Here is a 25,154-nt window from a genome sequence, read left to right as displayed (position 1 = left end):
GGTGTCTGGATAGAATGAGCCAGCTGTATTTTCTTGCAAACTCTTGGTCAGGCACAACCCCAATTTCCATCGCTCCACTAATGTCGGCCGTGCTTTCAGCTGTCTTGGCCCTGAGCTCTGGAGTTCCATCACTCAGTTGGAGCCTATGGTTGCTCAAAGCTCATAAATGGCACTGAGGTACGAGTAGGCGACTCAGCACGTTTTCATGGCCCAGTACAGGCTCCAGCAAGCCTGAATCAGCGACTGGCATTACCTAGCTCAGCATTTAAACCTGCATTCAGAGGCCATATTTCAGATGACGGAAGGAAGTTGGTGGTGTAAAGTCCTGTCCCCTCAGTACAGATTCACACGAGGCATGTAGTGAAGTCAAGGTCACTCTGGACTTGCACCTTTATTTCACAGCTCTGGAATGCTGCACTTGCCTGAGACCTGTCCTTATATACCTGTCTCTTGCAAGTGCATCCCTGGTGGTAAGGTATGCTGGTGGTTACAGGTCATATCTTATTACAGTCATGTTAGGATACAGTTACATATAATAATGTAAGATACATGACATCACCCTCCCCCAAGGTCTTATTGTCTTCATAGGTTCAGTCTCTCAGGTGGTCTACGCTCTCGCGTGGAGCGTCTGAGTTGTGGTTCAGTTGTTTGCCTTGGTGTCTGTTTTGCTTTGGGTGTGGTTGCTGGTATCTCGCCTGGGCTGTCTGTTTCGATTGGTGTGATTGTTGTTGACTCGCCTGGGCTGTCTGTTGGGATTGCCGTTTCCTCAGGTTGTTCCCTCTGTCTGTCCACCAGGTGTGGTGCGAGTTCCACATTGTAGTCTGCCTCTGGTTCCACAGTGTTGTTGGTAAATCTGCTTTTGACTTGGTCTACATGCCTCTGGCAGGTTTTGCCATTGTCCATTTGTACTACCAGTAGCCTGTTTCCTTCCTTGCCCGTTACTGTCCCTGCAAGCCATTTGGTACCTCTGCCATAGTTTAGTACAAACACTTTGTCCCCTATCTCATTCCATCTCTCCCTCGAATTTCTGTCATGGTACTCAGTCAGCTTACAGCGCTTTGCCTCAACGATTTCATGCATGTCTGGGAGGATTAATGAGAGCCTTGTTTTTAAAGTCCTTTTCATCAACAGCTGCGCGGGGGGGATCCCAGGCAATGAGTGCGGACGAGATCTGTATGCCAGCAGCAGTCGCGACAGGCGACCCTGCAGCGTGGGACCTTGGATTTTAAGCATGCCTTGTTTAATGATTTGCACTGCTCTCTCCACCTGGCCATTGGAGGCTGGCTTGAACGGTGCCGTCTTGACGTGATTTATGCCATGGTCAATTCTAAAATCTTGGAATTCTGCGCTGGTGAAGCACGGACCATTGTCACTGACCAATATGTCAGGGATTCCGTGCATTGCAAACATGGTTGCGAGGCTCTCCACAGTGGTGGAGGTTGTGCTCGAGTTTAAAATGGTGCATTCGATCCACTTTGAAAATGCATCTACAACTACGAGGAACATTTTGCCCATGAATGGGCCTGCATAGTCTACGTGCACCCGCGACCACGGTTTGGTAGGCCAGGGTCTCGGGGGAGCCTCCCTGGGGGCATTGCTGAGTTGGGCACAAATGGTGCACCTGCAGACGCAGAGCTCCAAGTCCGCGTCAATACCAGGCCACCAGACGTGGGATCTGGCTATGGCCTTCATGACAACGATCCCCGGGTGCTCGCGGTGGAGCTCCCGGACAAATGCCTCACTGCCTCGCAGAGGCATGACTACTCGGCTGCCCCACATCAGGCAGTCTGCTTGTAGTGATAGCTCATGCATGCGCCTGTGAAAGGGTTTTAATTCCTCTGGACAGGCATTGCGAGCCTCTGCCCAATCACCGATTAGGACACATCTTTTTACTAAGGATAACGTGGGGTCGCTGGCCGTCCACGCTCTGATTTGGCGAGCCGTCATGGGCGAACCTGTGGACTCAAAGACATTGATTGCCATGACTATCTCACAGTCCTGTTCGTCAGACCCTTCCGTGGTCGCCAGGGGTAGCCTGCTGAGCGCGTCGGCACAGTTGTCTGTGCCTGGTCTGTGCCTTATGGTATAGTCGTAGGATGCCAGCATGAGTGCCCATCGCTGAATTCGCACCAAGGCGTTGCCGTTTATTTCCTTGCTCTCAGATAGGAGGTAGGTGAGGGGCTTGTGGTCGGTTTCTAACGTGAACTTGGCCCCAAAAACGTATTGGTGTATCTTTTTGGCACCGTACACGCACGCGAGCGCCTCCTTCTCTTCAATTCCGTACTCGCGCTCCGCCCGCGAAAGTGACCTGGAGGCATAAGCTATGGGTTGTAATTTGCCTGCACTATTGACATGTTGCAAAACGCACCCAACCCCATATGCTGACGCATCGCATGTGAGAACTAGCTTTTTACCTGGGTCAAAGAAAGTCAAAACACTGTTGGAATACAGAAGGTTGTGTGCCTTATTGAAGGCGCGTTCCTGGGCGTCCCCCAAAAACCAATCGCACCCCTTCCTGAGTAGCACGTGGCGAGGCTCCAGCAGTGTGCTTAAGTTCTGCATAAAGTTCCCAAAGTAATTGAGTAGCCCGAGAAAGGCGCACAGTTCTGAGACATTCCGGGGCCTGGGTGCCAGGCGAATTGCTTCTGTTTTGGACTCTGTTGGGCGGATTCCATCAGCGGCAATCCTTCTGCCCAAAAATTCAATCTCGGGTGTGAGAAACAGGCACTTGGATTTCTTGACTCGTAGGCCTACCCGATCCAACCGCTTTAGTACTTCCTCCAATTTATGGAGATGGGAGTCGGTGTCCCTGCCCGTGATAAGTATGTCTTCTTGAAATACAACCGTCCCCGTGATGGACTTGAGCAGACTCTCCATGTTGCGCTGGAATATAGCAGCTGCCGACCTGATGCCGAATGGGCATCGATTGTACATGAAAAGGCCTCGATGTGTGTTGGTGGTGGTGAGTAGCTTGGATTCCTCGGTCAATTCTTGCGTCATATACGCAGATGTGAGGTCTAGTTTTGAGAAAAGTTTACCTCCAGCCAATGTGGCAAATAAGTCCTCCGCTCTGGGCAGCGGGTACTGGTCCTGTAGGGAGACTATGTTTATGGTAGATTTGTATTCCCCACAGATCCGTACGGATCCATCAGGCTTCATGACTGGGACGATGGGACTTGCCCAGTCGCTAAATTCCACGGGTGATATAATGCCTTCCCGCAGAAGCCTGTCTAGTTCATGTTCAATCTTTTCCCTCATCACATAGGGTACAGCTCTGGCCTTGTGATGGACTGGTCTAGCATCTTGTGTGATGTAGATTTTGACTTTGGCCCCTTTGAAAGTGCCTACACCTGGCTGAAAGAGATGTTCAAATCGCCTTATAACTGTTGAGCAGGAGGTCCGTGCCTCTAATCCACAGGGGAAGTCGGTTCACTGTCCCTTTGTGTGTGACAGAGAGCATGGCGCTGCTGAGGACTGGTATGATTTCTTTGGTATAAGTCCTTAGTTTGGTGTCGACCCTTGTGAGTTTTGGTCTGTCTCTTTTATGTAGCCACAGTTGTTCAAATTGTTGAGCGCCCATGAGAGATTGACTCACTCCCGTATCCAGCTCCATGTTTACAGGTATCCCGTTGAGTAGGACCCTCATCATTATAGGAGGTGTCCTGTTATAGGAGCAGCGGCCATTGATCGTGTTGACCCGCTGTACATCGGTGTCCCGGGTACTGTCCCCACCGTCTTCTGGTCCACTTTCCGACCCATCCGATTCGTATACCAGCCGAGCTGCCGTTTTTTTGCACATGCGGGCCAAATGCCCTGTATATTCACAATTTCTGTAAACAGCCTGCTGAAATCGACATCCCCTTGACGAGTGCCCACCCCCACACCTCCAGCACAGACTGCTTCTATTGTTCCCAAAGAATGAGCTGCGTCTGGCTGATCTCTCTTGAGCTTCTCTCAGTTTGTAGTTGATTGCTCGCATTGTGGGTTGATGAGGTGTGAACGGCCGTTCCTGTGGCCCTTGATGGCTTCTAGCGCCACTGCCTGCTGTTGAGAGCCTGTTCTCCCGGTTTTTTCTGTGTGTAGGGGTAGCAGCTTGTTTAATGCTGTGAACTTCTTGTTCCGATATTTCGTTAGTTGTCGTACCTGCATTGTAAATCAACCTCGTTTCTTCTTCCCCTACCAAGAATGTCTGTGCAACCAGTGCTGCTTCCTCTAAGATCAGGTTCTTGGTCTCGATGAGCTTTCGGAATATGCCTGCGTGGCCTATTTCTTCAATGAAAAAGTCTCTCAGCATTTCTCTCCTCAGTTCATCGGAGAACTCACATAAACTAGCCAACCTCCGAAGTTCCGCCACGAAGTCGGGTATGCTCTGGCCCACACAGCGTCTATAGTTGTAGAACCTGTGTCTGGCCATGTGTCGGCTGCTCGCTGGCTTCAGGTGGTCTCTTACCAGTGTGCTCAATTCTTCAAATGACTTGCTTGCTGGTTTCTCGGGTGCCAACAGATCCTTCATTAAAGCGTATGTTTTCGAGCCACAGCTGGTCAAGAGATGGGCTCTTCTCTTGTCTGCTTTGTCATCTCCAAACCAGTCTTTGGTTACAAAGCTTTGCTGGAGCCTTTCTATAAAGTCCTCCCAATTGTCTCCAGCATTGTACTTTTCATCTGATCTGTTGTTCGCCATTCTATGGATTCTGTAATCCCGTAACTCGTTGCCACTGTAAAGTCCTGTCCCCTCAGTACAGATTCACACAAGGCATGTAGTGAAGTCAAGGTCACTCTGGACCTGCACCTTTATTTCACAGCTCTGGAATGCTGCACTTGCCTGAGACCTGTCCTTATATACCTGTCTCTTGCAAGTGCACCCCTGGTGGTAAGGTATGCTGGTTGTTACAGGTCATATCTTATTACAGTCATGTATAGCATGTTAGGATACAGTTATATATAATAATGTAAGATACATGACAGGTGGCTAATGGGAGATCTTAAAGTAAGAGATCACTGTATGAAACCTCACTGATATTAATTTGAAGGTTTCCATCCCTCTCCCTGGCTACTGTCTGTCCGTTGGCAACCTTAGCATCCTACTTGAATCTGGCTAGCTTCCCAAATTCTACCCTACATAAACTAGAGGTGACCCAAAACTCAGCAGCCCGTGCCCTAACTCGCACCAAGTCCCGCTCACCCATCACCCCTGTGCTCGCTGGCCTACATTGGCTTTCGGTTAAGCAGTGCCTCAATTTCAAAATTCACATCCTTGTTTACAAATCCTTCCATGGCCTCACCCTTCCCTATCTCTGTAATCTCCTCCAGCCCCACAACCCTCCTTCGATGTCTGCGTGCCTCTAATTCTGCCCTCATGAGCATCCCTGTTATAATCGCTCAATCATCGGTGGCTGTGCCTTCTGTTGCCTGGGCCCCAGGCTCTGGAACTCCCTCCCTATACCTCTCCGCCTCGCTACCTCTGTCTCTTCCTTTAAGACGCTCCTTAAAACATACCTCTTTGATCAAGCTTTTGGTCACCTGCGCTAATTTCTACTTATGTGTCTCGGTGTCAAATGTTTTATCTCGTAATACTCGTGTGATTTGCCTTGGGACGTTTCACTACGTTAAAGGCTCTATATAAATACAAGTTGTTGTTCTTGAGCTTCCGATCCCATATCCTCTCCATCACCAAGATGGCCTCCTTCCACCTCTATAATAGTGACCCTCATCTGTGCCTTTGTTACCTCTGGAATTGGCTGTTCCAATGCTCTCTTGGCCCACCTCCCATCTTACGCACTGCGTAAACTTGAGCTCATCCAAAACTCTACTGCTCTGTGTCCTACCTCGCATCAATTCCCCATCACTCACAATGTGTGCTCGCTGATCTACATTGGCTCTCGATCCAGCAATGCATCGATGATCCTGATATCTTCTCGCGCGCTAGTTTCACACTGCTCTCATCGACCAATTTCCCCCCCCCCACCCCAAAAAAATTGGTTGATGTAGTTCTAGCGTCCCTGGCACAAGCATAAAGGTTTTCTGAAACACTAGCCACTCTTGTGTTGCCGTTACTTTCAGGAGTTTGTGTAGAGGACTGGCAGGCGTTCATAACGGCCCAGTGTTGTGGAGCATGGACTCTCCAAAGGGTGAGGTCATCCTCATCCAGTCCCTTGTTCTGCAAGGGTCTGGATTACACTGAATAGAGGATGAAGAGGAGGGTTTTCTCTGCATCCATCCTCCCCATTTGTTTGTTTCAAGAGCATTTGGCTGTGAGTGCCAAGCCAAAGAGCTGAATGTTCTTAACTGAACAGAGCTCGGTCGATGCCTGTCTTTCAGTGGAAAAGTTACCCATTGTGAGGAGGGGTCATGTCATCGGCAGGGAGAATCACATCGACCAGGGTTGCAAATGAGGCTCGGAAAGAGAAGATTTCCTTCATCGCCAAAGGAGCCTTTGTCAGCAGAGTCTGCAAGACCGGAGTAAGCAATCCCTTCTTGAATTTTGCTATTGATTCACCGATGAGGATTCTTATTCTTTACGGACTGTGAACTTTATGTGCGACAGTGATTGTCTAGGTCCAGAGATGGCACAGGCAATCTCAGGAAAAATGGCTCAGAAGAAATAGAGCTGGGAGGAGGCTCACATGGGGAATAAACACCGGCATGGATCAGTGGGGTCGAATGGCCTGTTCCTGGGCTGTATGATTCCATGTCAGGGCAATCCACACAACGCAGTTTTTCCACATGATTTAACATTTTGATGCAAGGAAAGGTATTTTTCAACGGAAACCTCATTTTCTTGACGGCAAGTTTCCACTAAAAAAAAAGTTAAAACAAAAATATTGCTCAGCTCCACGCTGTGTTTATTTTCAGCTGTAGTACAAGATTAAGACCTGCTAGGGGAGCCAATATGCAGATATCTTGGCCTGTTATGGGCAGTGCAGACAGTGTAAGCCACCAATAGACTTTCGCCATGATTCTGCCTTCAACGGCTACACAGAAAGGATTTCAAACACAAAGTGTATGCTTTGAGCGGGTTCTCCCATTTTGTGCTTGTGTCTTTGTACTTGACTGAGAACCCCTCACTCCTCCTTTAAGATGGTCCTTAAAACCTAGCTTTTTGACCAAGCTTTTGGGTACCTCTCCTAATATCTCCTTGTGTGGTTCGGTGTCGAATTTTGTTAGACTATCACTCTTGTGAAGCACCTTGGGATGTTTTACTGCAATTATATAGGGCTCTGGTGGGACCACACCTGGAGTTTAGGCACAGTTTTGGTCTCTTTACCTAAGGAATGATATACTTGCCTTAGATGGAGTGCAACAAAGGTTCACTAGACTGATTCCTGGGATGGGCAATTGTCCTATGAGGAGAGATTGAGTCAACTAGGCCTATATTTTCTAACGTTTAGAAGAATGAGAGGTGATCTCATTGAAACATAGAAAATTCTTAAAGGGCTTGATAGAGTAAGATGCAGGAAGGATGTTTCCTCTGGCTGGAGAGTCTAGAACCAGGGTCACAGTCTCAGGATTAGGGGTTGGCCATTTTGGACTGAGATGACGAGGAATTTCTTCACTCAAAGGTTTATGAAGCTTTGGAATTCTCTACCCCAAAGGACTGTAGAGGGTCAATCGTGAGACAGAGATTGATAGAATTTTGATATTAAGGGAACCAAGAGATATGGGGATCGGTTGGGAAGATGGAGTTGAGATAGAAAATCAGCCATGATCTTATTGAATGGCAGGGCGGTCTCGAGGGGCCATATGGTCTACTCCTGCTCCTATTTCTTATGTACTTAAGTTACTATGTTAAAGGCACTATATAAAAGCATGTTGCTGTTGTGATCTAGAACTCGATCAAGAACTTGATTAATTTTGTTCTGAAAAGTATGTGCTGGTTGAATTGGGACATCAATCTTAAAAAATAGCTGCCATGATTATTCAAAGAACCCAAGATCTATCTTCACACTCAATGGTTTTGGCATGAATGAATTTCCGCGAAGTGCAATGAATGTAAAATTGGGGGTCCTCCAGTGGGTGCTGGGTGCAACCCTGGTGCAAGGGAACAGAGATACGTGGAAATAGATCAGAGATAAGAAACCTGTAGATCTGTTATACTGTTTCCTACATTACAGCAGTGACTACACTTCAAAAGTACTTCATTGGCTGTAAAGTGCTTTGGGACACCTGGTGGTCATGAAAGGCTATTCCTTCTTTTCTTTCTTTCCTTCCTTCTTTCTTTCTTTCTTTCTTTCTTTCTTTCTTTCTTTCTTTCTTTCTTTCTTTCTTTCTTTCTTTCTTTCTTTCTTTCTTTCTTTCTTTCTTTCTTTCTTTCTTTCTTTCTTTCTTTCTTTCTTTCTTTCTTTCTTTCTTTCTTTCTTTCATTCTTGTATTTATGCTTGGGGTCACCAGACACCAGGGGGCGCCACTGTCGGAGGTCATCCTGCTGTACGCGCGTGTGCGTGGTCACTGATATATAAGCACGGGTACCATGTCATATGGGTTACTTCGGGCGCGAATAAAGTTGGATGAGGCAGTTTGCAGTAACAAGTCTTTTGAGTCATTACATTCATTACAATTGGCGATGAGGTAACTTAAAAACCTTTGCATGTACAATGGGCACTATTGGAGTTCTGGAGAGATTCATGGATGGTGAGGATTGGGCGGATTTTATCGACCGCCTGGATCAGTATTTTGTGGCCAACAAAATGGAGGGAGACGCTGACGCAGTTCGGCGCAGGGCGACTTTCCTCACCGTTTGTGGTCCAAAAATTTATGGCCTCATGAAGAATCTTCTCTCGCCTTTACATCCAACGGACAAAGAATATGGGGATTTGTGTGCTTTGGTGTGTGACCAACTTAAGCAAAAAGAGGGGATCATCATCTCACGCTATCGCTTCTACACGCATGTTCGTGCTGAGGGCCAGATGTGTCGGGATTCGTCGCCAACGTGCGACATCTTGCTGAGCCATGTAAGCTTTGGAAAGTGTTGGAAGATGTGCTGCAAGATGTGATTCTTCGGAAGTTATTGACTGAAGAGAAGCTAGATTTGAGCAAGGCCATTGTGACTGCCCAAACATGCATGACGACTGATGATAATTTGAGGCAGATATCATTGAAGAGTCGGAGCTCCACGGCAAGTACTGTAAACAAGATTGTGTCGTCATCTGGCAGAGCTGCTTATGGCAGGGCCTACCCGACTGCTTATGTGAAACCTGTAGCTGCTCAAAGTACGAATCCGATTTCATCCAGTTGGCATTGTGGGGGCAATCATCAGCCTCATCAGTGTCGGTTTAAACAGTACGCCTGTAATGGCTGTTTGAAAGTGGGGCATCTTCAGAGAACGTGCCCACAACTGAGCAAATGTGCTGCCGCTCATCACATTGCTGATGATGACCAGTCCAGTGCTGGCCCAGATACACAACCCGAGGAGGAAGTGTATGGTCTGCATTCGTTCTTGGGAAAAAGCCGATAATCATTAATGTGAAGCTGAATGGCGTGACTGTATCAATGAAGCTGGACACGGGTGCGAGTCAGTCGATAATGAGCCAAAGGACATTTGACAAGCTGTGGGACACTGAGGCTGTGAAGCCTAAGCTGAGTCCAATCAATGCCAAGTTGCTTATTTACACTAAGGAACTCATACCTGTGATTGGCAGTGCAGTAGTCAAGGTGCCGTATGAAGGTGTGGTTCATGATCTACCGTTATGGATCATCCCAGGTAATGGACCAACGCTGTTCGGCAGGAATTGGCTCGAGAAAATCAAGTGGAATTGGGGTGATCAAAGCGTTGTCATCGGTGGATGACACTTCGTGTGCTCAAGTGTTGAAGTGTTCCCTATTTGATGGAACCGGGCAATTTTATTGGAGCCAAGATGCAGATTCACCTGGATTCTGCTGTAGGGCCTGTCTATCATAAAGCTTGGTTTGTTCCTTACATGATGAGGGAGAAGGTTGAAATTGAGCTTGACAGAATCCAACGTGAAGGGGTCATATCACCGGTCGAATTTAACGAGTGGGCCAGTCCCATTGTTCCTGTGTTGAAGAGTGATGGCACTGTCAGGATTTGTGGAGACTACAAGTTATGATTAACCGATTTTCGAAACAGGATCAGTACTCGTTACCGAAGGCTGATTACCAGTTCGCCATGCTAGCTGGTGGAAAATCATTCACTAAACTGGATCTAACTTTGGCCTATATGACACAGGAGTTTGTCGACACTTCGAAGAAACTCATCTGCATCAACACCCATAAGGACTGTTTGGCTACAACGGGTGTCCTTTTGGAATTCGTTCGGCTGCAGCCATATTTTAGAGAATCTACTAAAATCTGTTCCTAGAACTGTCGTGTTTCAAGATGACATTCTGGTCACAGGTCGCAACACTACTGAACATCTGAACAATCTTGAAGAAGTCCTACGTTGTCGGGACAAAGTGGGACTAAGGCTAAAATGTTCGAAGTGTGACTTCATGGCACCTGAAGTTGAATTCCTGAGGAGGAAAATTGCTGCTGATGGCACCAGGCCTACTGATTCAAAAACCAAGACCATCAAAAATGCCCCCAGATCTCAGAATGTGATGGAGCTGTGTTCATTTCTTGGGTTACTCAACTACTTTGGTAATTTCTTGCCCAGATTGAGTACTTTGTTAGAGCCACTGCACGTGCTACTCAGAAAAGGTGACAACTGGGTCTGGGGTGTGTCTCAAGATAGAGCCTTTGAGAAAGCTAAGAACCTGGTCTGTTTAAACAAGTTGCTTGTTTATTATCATCCGTGTGAGCGTCTTGTGTTGGCCTGTGATGCTTCATCATTTGGGGTTGGCTGTGTACTCCAACAAGCAAATGAGTCAGGTAAGCTACAACCTGTTGCGTATGCTTCGAGAAGTTTGTCAAAGGCGGAAAGAGCTTACAGCATGGTAGAAAAAGAAGCTTTGGCCTGTGTGTATGGGATCAAGAAGATGCATCAGTACCTGTTTGGTCTTCGTTTTGAACTCGAAATGGATCACAAGCCATTCATTTCATTGTTTTCGGAAAACAAAGGTATCTATACCAATGCATTGTCCCGTATCCAAAGGTGGGTGTTGACATTGTCTGCCTATGATTATGTTATTCATCATAGACCTGTCAGTGAGAATTGTACTGAGTCGTCTGTCGTTGCCTACACCTGAGGTGGAGATACCTCAACCTGCAGATCTACTGTTAGTAATGGATGCTTTTGAGAGTGAAGGAACTCCTGTCACTGCTCAACAAATTAGGATCTGGACCAGCCATAACCCTATTTTATCGGTTGTGAAATGTTGTGTCCTCAGTGGTGACTGGTCTGCAATACCTATGGAAATGTGTGATGAGACCAAACCTTACAACCGTTGCAAAGATGAACTGTCCATTCATTGTTTACTGTGGGAGGAGCGTGTTGTTCTGCTTAAGAAAGGTAGAAAAACATTTGTGCATGAATTACATAGCAGTCATCCTGAGTCTTTGGTCATGGCCATCTAAACCATAGTCCAGGATCCACATCGATTTTGTGGGCCCTTTCCTGGGAAAGATGCTTTTTGTTGTGGTGGATGCATATTCAAAGTGGATAGAGTGTACTATTATGTCATCCAGTACGTCTACAGTTATTGAGAGCTTTGTGTCATGTTTGCTACTCATGGTTTGCCTGACATTGTTGTGAGCGACAATGGATCTTTCTTCACAAGTCTGGAGTTTCAAGAGTTCATGAAACTCAATGGTATTAAACATGTGAGGTCAGCCCCATTCAAACCGGCTTCTAATGGTCAAGCAGATCAAACGATTGTTCAAACGATCAAGCAGAGTATGAAACTCAGGGTTCACTGCAGATTCGCTTGTCCTGTATATTGCTCAGTTACAGGACCAGACCTCATATGCTTACTAGGGTCCCCCCTGCTGAACTACTGATGAAGAGAAAGCTCAAGACCAAGCTTTCTCTTGTTCATCCCGATTTGAATGATCGTGTTGAAAACAGATGTCAAAGTCAGCAAGGGTATCATGATCATGCTGCCGTGTCACGTGACATCTCTGTCAACGATCCAGTTTATGTACTGAACTATGGTCAAGGTCCAAATTGGATCGCCAATACTATTACAGCCAAGAAGGGTAACAGTGTGTTTATTGTCGTGCTCAAGAATGGGCAAACATGCAGGAAACATGTTGCCCAGGTAAAACTGCGGCACACGGATGAACTGGAACCGCTTGAGGAAGATGCAGTCAGTGACCAACCAACCAATGTTCATTCATCAGAGGATTTTGCTGTCATTATTGAAACTGGACCTCCAGTCTCTGATGTGGTCATTACCACTCCTATCAGATCGGTTACTCAGCCTTCAGTCACAACTGACTCAGTACGCTTGCCCAGAACTGAAGTTGACCTGAGACGAACAACTCGTGAGTGGAAAGTCCCAAACCGTCTTAATTTGTAAAAAGACTGATGTTAAGATCTTGTAAGGGGATAGAAACATAGAAACATAGAAAATAGATGCAGGACAAGGCCATTTGTCCCTTCAATATGATCATGGCTGGGATCGTGCAACTTCAGTACCCCATTCCTGCTTTCTCTCCATACCCCTTGATCCCTTTAGCCGTAAGGGCCACATCTAACTCCCTTTTCAATATATCTAATGAACTGGCCTCAATAACTTTCTGTGGTAGAGAATTCCACAGGTTCACAACTCTCTGAGTGAAGAAGTTTCTCCTCACCTCGGTCCTAACTGGCCTTATCCTTAGACTGTGACTCCTGGTTCTGGACTTCCCCAACATCGGGAGCATTCTTCCTGCATCTAACCTGTCCAATCCCATCAGAATTTTATATGTTTCTATGAGATCTCCTCTCATTCTTCTGAATTCCAGTGAATATAAGCCCAGTCGATCCAGTCTTTCTTCATATGTCAGTCCTGCCATCCCAGGAATCAGTCTGGTTAACCTTCGCTGCACTCACTCAATAGCAAGAATGTCCTTCCTCAGATTAGGAGACCAAAACTGTACACAATGTTCAAGGTGTGGCCTCACCAAGGCCCTGTACAACTGCAGCAAGATCTCCCTGTGCCTATACTCAAATCCTGTCGCTATGAAAGCCAACATGCCATTTGCCTTCTTCACCGCCTGCTGTACCTGCATGCCAACCTACAATGACTAATGTACCATGACACCCAGGTCTCGTTGCACCTCCCCTTTTCCTAATCTGTCACCATTCAGGTAATATTCTGCCTTCCTGTTTTTGCCACCAAAGTGGATAACCTCACATTTATCCACATTATACTGCATCTGCCATGCATTTGCCCACTCACCTAACCTGTCCAAGTGACCCTGCAGCCTCTTAACATCCTCCTCACAGCTCACACTGCCACCCAGCTTAGTGTCATCTGCAAACTTGGAGATATACATTCAATTCCTTCGTCCAAATCATTAATGTATATTTTAAATAGCTGGGGGCCCAGCACTGAACCTTGTGGTACCCCACTAGTCACTGCCTGCCATTCTGAAAAGGACCCGTTTATTCCTACTCTTTCTTTCCTGTCTGCCAACCAGTTCTCTATCCACGTCAATACATTACCCCCAATACCATGTGCTTTTATTTTGCGCACTAATCTCTTGTGTGGGACCTTGTCAAAAGCCTTTTGAAAGTCCAAATACACCACATTCACTGGTTCCCCCTTGTCCACTCTACTAGTTACATCCTTAAAAAATTGTAGAAGATTTGTCAAGCATTGATGCTTGGGGTTTCCAGACACCAGGGGGCTCCAATGTTGGAGGTCATCGGGCTTTATGCGCGCATGCGTGGTCACTGGTATATAAGTGCGGGTACCATGTCACACGGGTTACTTTGGGCGCGAATAAAGTTGGATCAGGTTTGCACCTGAGGCAGTTTGCAGTAACAAGTCTTTTGAGTCATTACATTCATTACACTTTTCCTTTCTTTCTTTCTTTCTTTCTTTTCTTTTCTTTTCTTTTCTTTTCTTTTCTTTTCTTTCTTTCTTTTCCTTTCTAACGTATTGTCAAATATCAATGAAAAATGGAAACCTGGGTTTTCCTGTTTTAAAAGTAAACTGAGTTTGCGTGTGGACTAATGCAGTTTAAGCACCGATTTATCAGGCTGGCTTCAGACTCTAACCCTGTAATCCTGAAATTATTAACTTTCAAAGTTAATTCAATAGTATTAAGGTTTTGCGGGCAGCATTTTTCAGAAATGTGACGTTCGCTCACATTTACCATTTATGATATTAGCCGATGGCAGTTGTGCAACAAGCTTTTCTGGTCAAGCAAATCTTGAGTCACCAGCAGTTTATTTACAAATTACATTCTGGAGCACTGTATCACTCAGCACCACAGCTTCAAGGGAAACTTGCTTAACTCTTTCCTGTTTTGTATAGGGAATTTTCTCTTAGCAATTGACTTGGAGATGATTGGGAATTCTCTCCGCCTCCACTCCCCCCCCCCAACCTCCGGCCCCCTGGTCAATCATTGAGACAACACTGCTGTAAGTGACTGGGATTGCATTTATGCACATCATTTGTAACAATCCTCCACTCACTGCATTTATAAAATCATAGAACAGTACTGCACAGAAGGAGGCCATTCAGCCCATCGAGTCTGCACCGGCTCTTCTGAAGAGCAATCCAATTAGTCCCACTCCTCCGCGCTTTTTCCACATCGTAAATTTTCCCTTCAAGTAATTTCCAATTCTCCTTTGAAGGCTACTGTTGAATCTGCTTCCACCATCCTATCAGGCAGCGCATTCCACATCCTAACCACTCGTTACATAAAAAAGTATTTCCTCCTGTCGCCTTTGGCTCTTTTGCACAGATTGCACCTTAAATCTGTGCCCTGGATTATTTTGTTCCCCTGGAGAAAGCATCCTGTTTTTATCAGATGTTCCTGGAGTTTCGGTCATGAGTTCTGTTTGCTGTAGTTCGTGGCGACTCTTTTTCAATAGACTCCGTAGACAGTTTGGTGTTATGTACTGTTTAAATAGACACTGTAGACTGTTTGCTGTAGTTTATGGAGACTCTTTTTAAATAGTTTTTGTAAACTGTTTGGTGTTGTGCGCTATTTAAACAGACATCGTTTGCTGAGTAAGTAGACATTTGTTTGATGTAAAATAGACTGTTTGCTATGAGTCCTGCCGTAAGTCCCGCCCTGCCTCCAACTCGTTGGCTAACACAGTGGTGTCAGCAGACACTCTCACAAATCTTGCAGGGCCATTGAACCGAAAGTTTGCTGCTCTAGCTCCAACAGCACAATTATTTTGAGTGGTCCTCTCACCTAGTGGACTTGGCTTTTTTTCGGGGTCCTCTTGGTGTTTCTCCATTTGATCCCTCGTGCCACATAGTTTCTATTTCCTCTTTTAATCTCGTGCTGTATAACTATTCCCAATTATAACCTTCTATCTATGGGTAATACTGGTTTCCACCCACATTCTAAGCCTTCATTCAGCAGAGGTTAACTTATCTCATTTGATTACTGTCCGATCCTCTCAAACTCAATACTGCCATTTCTAATAACAACACTTAGGCAGCAATTTGCCCAATCCTTCAATTATTACCACTCTTTAGATCTTCTCACATGAGTAATATATTGTGTTAACTGTAATGGAATTACTGTTTGTATGGTGATTCTTTATCAAGATCTTTTCATATTTTTTTCCACATGTTCCATGGCCTCACCCCTCCCTTTCTCTGCAACCTCCTCCAGCCCTACAACCCTCCGAGATTTCTGTCCTCCTCCAATTCTGGCCTCTTGCAGATACCTGATTTTCATCACCCCGTCATTGGTGGCCGTGCCTTTAGCTGCTTGGGCCCTAAGCTCTGGAATTCCTGTCGTAAACCTCTCTGCCTCTCTCCTTCTTTCAGTTGCTTCTTAAAACCTACTTTTTTGACCAAGCTTTTGATCATCTGCCCTAATATCTCCTTATGTGTTCGGTGTCAGGTTTTGTCTGAAAATGCTGCCGTGAAGAGCCTAGGGATGTTTCAATATGTTATAGGCGCTATATAAATGCACTGGGGAGAATTTTCATGCTCTTTTTTGAGAAGTGTTGTGGGATCGTTTATATCCACCCAAAAGAGCAGACTTGGTTTAACTTCTCATCCAAGACTCCCTCAATACTGCACTGGGAGTGTCAGGCTGGATTATATGCTGATGTCTCCTGACCTTCTGACTCAGAGGTGAGAGTGCTACGCACTGAACCATATTAAGAATAAAGGCAATGGGGAAGATTTTCAACTGCTATAAACCCATTGCTTCAGCCATCTTAAGGGTATCATGAAACCCTTAACATTTATTTCATTGTTTGTTCATGAGGCTTCCAACATAGTGCCTCATCTGACCCTTATTAAGACACTGGGAAATATTGGAATACATGGCCCAATCTTGACGTTACTTGAGATTTGTATGCCAGATACAGAGACTTGAGCACAAAAATCTAGGCTGACACTCCAGTGCAGTGCTGAGGGAGTGCTGCACTGTAGGAGGTGCCGTGCTTTGAATGAGATGTTAAACCGAGGCCCCGCCTACTCTCTCAGGTGGGTGTAAAAGACCCCATGGCACTATTTCGAGGAACTCGCGACAACAAGAAATAATTCTGGCAAATAGTGCAGATGCATTTAAGGGGAAGCTAGATAAACACAAGGGAGAAAGTAATAAAAGGATATGTTGACAGGGTTAAATAAAGACAGGCGGGAGGAGGCTCGTGTGGAACTGAAATATCAGCATGGACCTGTTGGGTCGAATGGCCTATTTCTGCACTGAAAATATTTTGTAGCTTTGTGTATAAAGGGATACATCCTATGCTGAATATTGGCCATATTTAAAATATATATATTCATTCTCAGTTGCTAGGCTTCGCTGGCAAGGCCGGCCTTTCTTGAGAAGGTGGTGGTGAGCCGCCATCTTGAACCGCTGCAGTCCCATGTGGTGAAGGTGCTCCCACAGTGCTCTTAGGGAGGGAGTTCCAGGATTTTGACCCAGCGACGATGGAGGAATGGCTGAAATATTTCCAAGTCAGGATGGTGTGTGACTTGGAGGGGAACTTGGGAGCTGATGGTGTTCCCATGCACCTGCTGCCTTTGTCCATCTAGATGGTAGAGGTCGCGAGTTTGGGAGGTGCTGCCAAAGTAGCTGTGGTGAGTTGCTGCAGTGCATCTTGTAGATGGTACACACTGCAGCCATAGTGCGCTGGTGGTGGATGTGGTGTATGTAGGCACCTTTTGTAATGACTCCACGAGGCAGGGTATGCGACTTAAACTCTGTAGACTATAGTCCTTTATTTGCAACTCCTCGAGTGAGGACACCAAGCTGGGAGCTTCCTTTTATACTGGGTTACCTGCAGTGTGCAGGTAATCCTTAGATTCCAGCAACAGCACCCTCTGGTGTACAGGTAAGATGTGTACAGTGTAAAGGTACATTCAGTGTTACAGACATCATACAACAATACAAGCATGTATATATAGTGTAGAGAGTGAATGTTTAAGCTATGGATATGGAGATATGGATATTATGCAGTTAGATAAACCAATGTAACTTTTTAAAAATCTATTTATTCGTGTCATATTTTTACATGGCGTTTACAGCACAAAAACAGGCCATTTGGCTCAACTGGTCCATGCCGATGTTTATGCTTCACACGAGCCTCCTCCCACTTATCTTCTTCTAACCTTATCAGCATAACCCTTTATTCCCTTCTCCCTCATGTGTTTATCCAGCTTCACCTTAAATGCATCTATGGTATTCGCCTCAAGCACTCCCTATGATAGCGAGTTCCACATTCTCACCACACTCTGGGTAAAGAAGTTTCTCCTGAATTCCCTACTGGATTTATTAGTGACTATCTTATATTTATGGCTTCTTGATTTGGTCTCCCCCACAAATGGAATTATCTTCTCTACTTCTACCTTATCAAACTCTTTCACAATCTTAAAGACCTCAATCAGGTCACTGTTCAGCCTTCACTTTTCTAGAGATCCCCAGCCTGTTCTATCTTTCCTGATTATTATAAGCTCTCAGTTCTGGTCTCATTCCTGTAAAAAAAATTACACCTTCTCCAGTGCCTCTATACCTTTTTTTATTATATGGAGACCAGAACTGTGCACAGTAACTCCAAGTATGGTCGAACCAAGGCTCGATACAAGTTTAACATAACTTCTCTGCTTTTCAATTCTATCTCTCTAGAAATCAACCCCAGTGCTTGGTTTGCTTTTATGATGTCATTATTAACCTGCATTGCTTCTTTTAGTGATTCATGTATCATCATCATAGGCAGTCCCTCGTATCGAGGATGACTTGCTTCCACTCCAAAAAGGGATGAGTTCACAGGTGTTTCAATGAAGGACCTAATATTCCAGGTCTTGAACGACATCCTGAAGGGTGGAAGATGCCTGTGCGTGGATTTTTTTAATGTGTGGTGGCCGTTGCACACCAGCCACCACACAGGCTTGACAGAGCTCGGTCTTGGTCCAGTGGCAAGGCGACTGGAGACCGAGCTCTGCTGCACGGACCTAGTGCGCACACATATCGCAGTGTGGGCTGGCCCGTGCTACCCCAGGGCCCTCGCCTCTCCTGGGCCCCATAACTCGCGCCTTTCCTGGGCCCTGATCATGTCGCTCCACGGTCACTTGCCGCTTCTGCACCCCAACCTCGTCACTCCTGCTGTGCCTGCCCATGCTCCAATCACCGACCTGGACCTTGGTGACCTTGATTCATGTAACTGTATCCCGAGATCCCTTTGCTCTTTGACCACATTGAGATTCTTATTGTCCAAGGAGCATGTGACCTCCTAATGCTTCCTACCAAAATGCACCATCTCACCCTTATCTATACTGAAGTCCATTTGCCAATTGCATGGCCATTCTGCAAGTTTATTAATGTCTTCCTGTAATTTGTTACAGTCTTCCCCAGTATTAACTACATCCCCCATTTCCTGTTAGTTTTGTCAGAATTTTATAATGTCTGCAATTCATTAATTAATAATTCCTGGGCCAGGTTACAAATGGACTTCCATCTTAATCAACTGAATTGCCAAGATTCTTTATCATCATCCATTTTTGTAGACATCCAATTAATTGCAGCCAAAACATAGCAATATCCTTGTTCAAACTTGGTACACTCTTAACACTCAATGTTGAGAACAAATGGCTGTAAAGGTACTTTGAATTCAGTCTTGTGATTGAAGAGATATCCCTTTGAACAAGGAGCTCTTGGGGGGAGGTAATGTTGGCTGCAAATAACGGCGACTGCTCACTTGCAGATTATGCTGAGAAAGCATCTGGAGTTTGCACAGTTTTATTAAGAGTAGCATTGGCAGAATGTTGGGGACAGGATGCCAGTGACCATCTTGGCTGAGGTATGCCGTGCAGCAGCAGAGGGTGACCTAACGGATGAAAGAAAAGGAAGTAATAACGAGAGAACATCAACCAATAATAAGATGAAAGAAAGGAAGAACTTGCATTTACACCAGGCCTTTCCCGACGTCCCAAAGCGCTTTACAGCCAATGAAGTACCGTTTGAAATGGAACCACTGTTGCAATGCAGGAAATGCGGCAGCCAATGCCCACAAGCAGTGAAATGAGAATGACCAGATAATCTGATTTTAGTGATGTTGATTTATGGCTAAATATTGGCCTAGGACACCCGGGGATACCTCCCCTATCCTTCTTCTGAAATAATACCATGGGATCTCTTGCAGCTACCTGAGCGGGCATCTGAACGTCTCATCTGAATACATAAATTTAGGGGGAAACAGGAGTGACTCTCATCAAATTTATTGATGGATAACTATGGGAGGGCCTCGTTTTAATGTCTCAGCCAAAAGACGGCACCTCCGACAGTGCAGCGCTTCCTCAGCACTGCACTGTGAGTGTCAGCCTAGATTTTTGTGCTTAAGTCCTTGGAGTGGGACTCGAACCTACAATCTGTCTGACCCAGAGGCGAAAGCGCTGCCCACTGAGCCACGGGTGACACACAAAAATCTTTGATAGGCAGGTGTTTGTCAGCCAAACCTTCACCACGATACTAAACTCACAGCTCGGCCAATATGTTTCCCCTCCCCCTTCCCCCCCCCCCAACCTCACATTTTCCTTTGCAGGTTGAGCTGTAGAAAGCTGAAAATGATAAAAGTGCGACTTTATCAGCAAGATATGTTATGTTGAGCTGAAGGCTTTTGCCAATCCAATTAACATAGTGTGTGGAGAAACACTTACAGTCCTGAGTAACATTCTCTAATGTCTATGTAAACGCAAATATTAATTAGATTACTGGGAAAATATCTGGAACAGAATTTCCGCCATCAGCAGAGCAACACCACTCCTTTATTCATTTTTTAATGAGAATACATTATCAACAGAAATTAAAATGTCAGTACGCGCTCCAGGTAATAAGTCATCTCTACAATTTAATATTTGACAAGCAATTCAAACATTCTTGGAATCGCTACCGTCAACAACTGTATTATGTTTACATTATTTCAAATGGGATGCCCTGCATTTCGACAGCTGTTTCTGTTAAGCTTTGCAAGGTAATTTCAAGGGATTGTCTATAATTCATACGGACCTTCAGAAAGTCTATTAAATTCTGAAATTTTCTGCTCGGCTCTTAGACAAAGAGAAGTGTTTGCTTGAGGACAATAAGAGAAAGGGTTGTTTAACAATATTGCAATGGACAGCATACATATGGCTGATGATCAGTCCCCTGAGATTGTGGGGGGAATTAAGACCAAAACTAAGATGTGAAATCTGGTTTCGGCACCTGCCACAATACCGAAACGGCTCTCATCAAAGTCACAAATGACACCCTTTGTGACTGTGACACCGGTAAACTATCCCTCCTCATCCTTCTTGACCTGTCTGTAGCCTTTGACATGGTTGACCACTCTATCCTCCTCCAACACCTCTCCACCGTCGTCCAGCTGGGTGGGACTGCACTCGCCTGGTTCCATTCTTATCTATCTAATCGTAGCCAGAAAATCACCTGCAATGGCTTCTCTTCCTGCCCCGCATCGTTACCTCTGGTGTCCCCCAAGGATCTATCCATGGCCCCCTCCAATTTCTCATCTACATGTTGCCCCTTGGTAACATCATCTGAAAACACAGTGTCAGTTTCCACATATATGCTGATGACATCAGCTCTAACTCACCACCGCTTTTCTTGACCCCTCCACGGTCTCTAAATTATCAGACTGCTTGTCCGACATCCAGTTCTGGATGAGCAGAAATTTTCTACAATTGAATATTGGGAAGATCGTGTCATGTATTCAACCAGCATTGTAACCTATGTATAATCTGACCTAAGTTGTACACTGAGAACAATGACCATGAGGTGGGAGACACTCCTAACCTGGACCTTCAGGTATAAAAGGGGAAACTCCACCCACCTTCATCAATTGAGTGCTAAAGAATAAAGGACAGGTCACAGACTGACCTTCTCTCAAGCATGGGCCTCATGTGCATTTATACTGTATAATAAGGACGTATCAATGGCGATGAGAAACTGGGATTTAAACCACGTGAGCATGGCCACTAGCAGAACAGACGAGAGGTACTGTGTTAAGGAATGGTTGGGACAGAGATTCAACATTGTTAAAGCAGCACACAGTTCTCCAGGCAGACAAGGGCAGTCGGGCATGCCCCAACATGTAGTCGAACCCAGAGGGGGAGTTCGACAGAGACAATGGCAAGCTGAATGGCGATTCACGCCATTGTGGCCAGTAATGGGGCCATCAACACCTGTTAATCGCGCACTCAAGGACAGTCATAAGGGCAGTCAGGGACGATCGACTGGCAAGGGACCTTTTGTTTCCAACAGCAGCTCATGTTGGAGGTGTGGAGGCACACACTCAGCCGGAGTTTACAGAGATGAGCAAAATACCTGCAGAAATTGCAGAAATGAATGCTGGGGGAAATCGCTGGAAGCTGAAGTTCAGCGAGTTCATGTGGAGCACGTATAGAGTTCATACACCAGGACACCACCGATAATGATGAAAGTGCTCCTCAATGGCATCCCAGTATCAATGGAGCTAGATACAGGGGCCAGCCAGTTCCTGATGGGTATCAAACAGTTCAAAAGGTTGTGGGCGTCCAAGGCCAGGAGGCCAAAATTATCGCCGATTGACGCACAGCTACGGACTTACACAAAGCAGATCATTCCGGTGCTAGGCAGCGCCAAGGTAGTCGTGACCCACAAAGATTCGGAGAACAGGTTGCCACTCTGGATTGTCCCAGGGGACAGTCCCGCACTACTGGGGAGGAGTTGGCTTGCTGTCATGAACTGGAAATGGGGCGATGTCAATGCAATTTCCTCTGTGGAGCGAGTATAATGCTCACAGATCCTGGACAAATGTGACTCATTATTTCAACCCGGCATCGGCACTTTCATGGGGCCCAAGGTAGTGATTCATATAAACCCGGACGCCAGGCCAGTACACCACAAGGCCAGAGCAGTGCCGTACATGATGCGGGAAAAGATAGAAGGCGAATTGGACCGCCTGCTGAGGGAAGGCATCATCTTGCCAGTCGAATTCAGTGACTGGGCGAGCCCGATCGTGCCGGTGCTCAAGGCGGATGGGTCGGTCAGGATACGTGGTGATTACAAGGCCACCATCAATCGGGTGTCACTCCAAGACCAGTACCCACTACCGAGAGCGGAGCACCTCTTTCCGACGCTATCCGGTGGAAAACTTTTTTCAAAATTGGACCTGACCTCAGCTTACATGACCCAGGAGCTGGCGAGTGAGTCGAAGAAGCTGACCACCATCACGACACACAAGGGGTTGTTTGAGTATAACAGATGTCCGTTCAGGATTCGCTCGGCCGCCGCGATCTTCCAACGAAATATGGAAAGCCTCCTCAAGTCGATTCCAGGGACGGTGGTTTTTCAGGATGACATCCTCATCACAGGTTACGACACTGAAGAACACCTCCACAACCTGGAGGAGGTGCTACGCAGACTGGGCCGGGTAGGGCTGCGACTGAAAAAGGCAAAGTGTGTCTTCCTAGCTCCAGAGGTAGAATTCCTGGGGATGAGGGTAGCAGCAGACGGGATCAGCCCTACTGCGTCCAAGACAGAGCGATCCAGAGAGCACCCAGGCCGCGTAACACGACGGAGCTGTGTTCGTTCCTGGGGCTCCTGAACTATTTTGGTAACTTTCTTCCCAAATTGAGCACACTGCTAGAGCTGCTACACGTGCTCCTACGCAAAGGTCGCGAATGGGTCTGGGAGGACAGCCAGGAAAGGGCTTTGAATAGAGCACGCAATTTGTTATGTTCCAACACTCTGTTAACACTATACGACCATGTAAGAAACTTGTGTTTTCGTGCGATGCGTTGTCCTTTGGTGTCGGGTGTGTGTTGCAGCATGTCAATGTCAAGGGTCAGTTACAGCCGTAGCTTATGCCTCCAGGAGTCTGTCCCAGGCAGAAAGGGGTTACGGGATGGTAGAAAAGGAGGCGCTCGCATGTGTATATGCGGTAAAGAAAATGCACCAGTACCTGTTTGGCAGGAAATTAGAGCTGGAGACAGATCACAAACCCCTAACGTCCCTTTTGGCCGACAACAAGGCTATAAATGCAAACACATCGGCCCGCATACAGAGGTGGGCACTCATGTTAGCCGCCTATGACTACACAATTCGTCACAGACCGGGCACTGAAAACTGCGCCGATGCACTCAGCAGGCTCCCACTAGCCACCATTGAGGGGGCTACCGAGCATGCTGCTGAGATGGTCATGGCTGTTGAAGCTTTTGGAAGCGAAGGCTCATCCGTGACAGCCCGTCAGATTAAAGTCTGGACAAATAGAGACCCGCTATTGTCTCTAGTCAAGAAATGTGTCCTGAATGGGGACTGGGCAGCCACGTACAGGGCATGTTCTGAGGAATTTAAACCATTTCACAGGCGCAGGGATGAACTCTCGATTCAGGCTGATTGCCTACTGTGGGGAAACCGCGTAGTCATGCCCCAGATGGGCAGAGAGGTGTCCATCAGAGAACTCCACAATGAGCACCCGGGCATTGTCATGATGAAGGCAATTGCCAGGTCACACGTTTGGTTGCCAGGGATAGATGCAGATCTGGAACTTTGTGTTCGCAGGTACAACACGTGTGCCCAGCTGGGCAATACACCCAGGGAAGCCCCCCTTAGCCCCTGGCCATGGCCCACCAAGCCTTGGTCACGCATCCATGTGGACTACGCATGTCCTTTCATGGGAAAAATGTTTTTGGTTGTAGTAGAAGCCTACTCCAAATGGATCGAGTGTGACATTTTAAATTCAAGCACATCCTCTGCCACGGTAGAAAGTCTACGGGTAATGTTCGCCGCCCACGGTCTACCGGACGTCTTGGTCAGCGACAATGGCCCGTGCTTCACAAGCACTGAATTCCAGGACTTCATGGCAGGCAATGGTATTAACCATGTCAGAATGGCACCGTTCAAGCCGGCCTCAAATGGCCAGGCAGAACGAGCAGTGCAGATAATCAAACAGGGGATGCTCAGAATCCAAGGGGGTTCCTTACAAAGGCGCTTATCACGGGTCTTGTTGGCCTACAGATCCCGACCACACTCGCTCACAGCGGTTCCATCTGCAGAGCTGCTAATGAAAAGGACGCTCAAAACCCGGTTATCCCTTATACACCCCACCATGAAAGAAATTGTCGAGAGCAGGCGCCAGTCACAATGTGACTACCATGACAGGAATGCGAGGGCACGATGTATTGATGTAAATGATCCTGTTTTTGTCCTCAACTACGCTGCAGGGCCCAAATGGCTCGCAGGCACTGTGATTGCCAAAAAGGGAAATAGGATTCTGGTAGTTAAACTTACCAACGGACAAATCTGCCGCAAACACGTGGATCAAACAAAAAGGAGGTTCAGCAATCCCATAGAAGAAGCAGAGGAAGAACACGATGTAGAGTTCACTCCACCACAGGTGACCACACACCGGAACCAATGGGAGGAGAGCCCAGTCACTGTGGGCAGTCTGGATAGACGTGAGGCACCGCAAACAGCAGACACTCAGGCCAGCGCCCAACAACCGGAGCCCCAACTCAGGCGCTCTACAAGAGAGCGTAAACCACCAGAGAGACACAACCTGTGATCCCAATAAGACTTTGGGGGGGGAGGTGATGTCATGTATTCAACCAGCATTGTAACCCATGTATAAACTGACCTAAGTTGTACACTGTGAG

The sequence above is a fragment of the Pristiophorus japonicus genome, chromosome 14, assembly GCF_044704955.1.
Source record: "Pristiophorus japonicus isolate sPriJap1 chromosome 14, sPriJap1.hap1, whole genome shotgun sequence".
Lineage (NCBI taxonomy): Eukaryota > Metazoa > Chordata > Chondrichthyes > Pristiophoridae > Pristiophorus > Pristiophorus japonicus.
The sequence above is the reverse complement of the archived record's forward strand: the minus strand, read 5'-3'. Positions refer to the sequence as shown.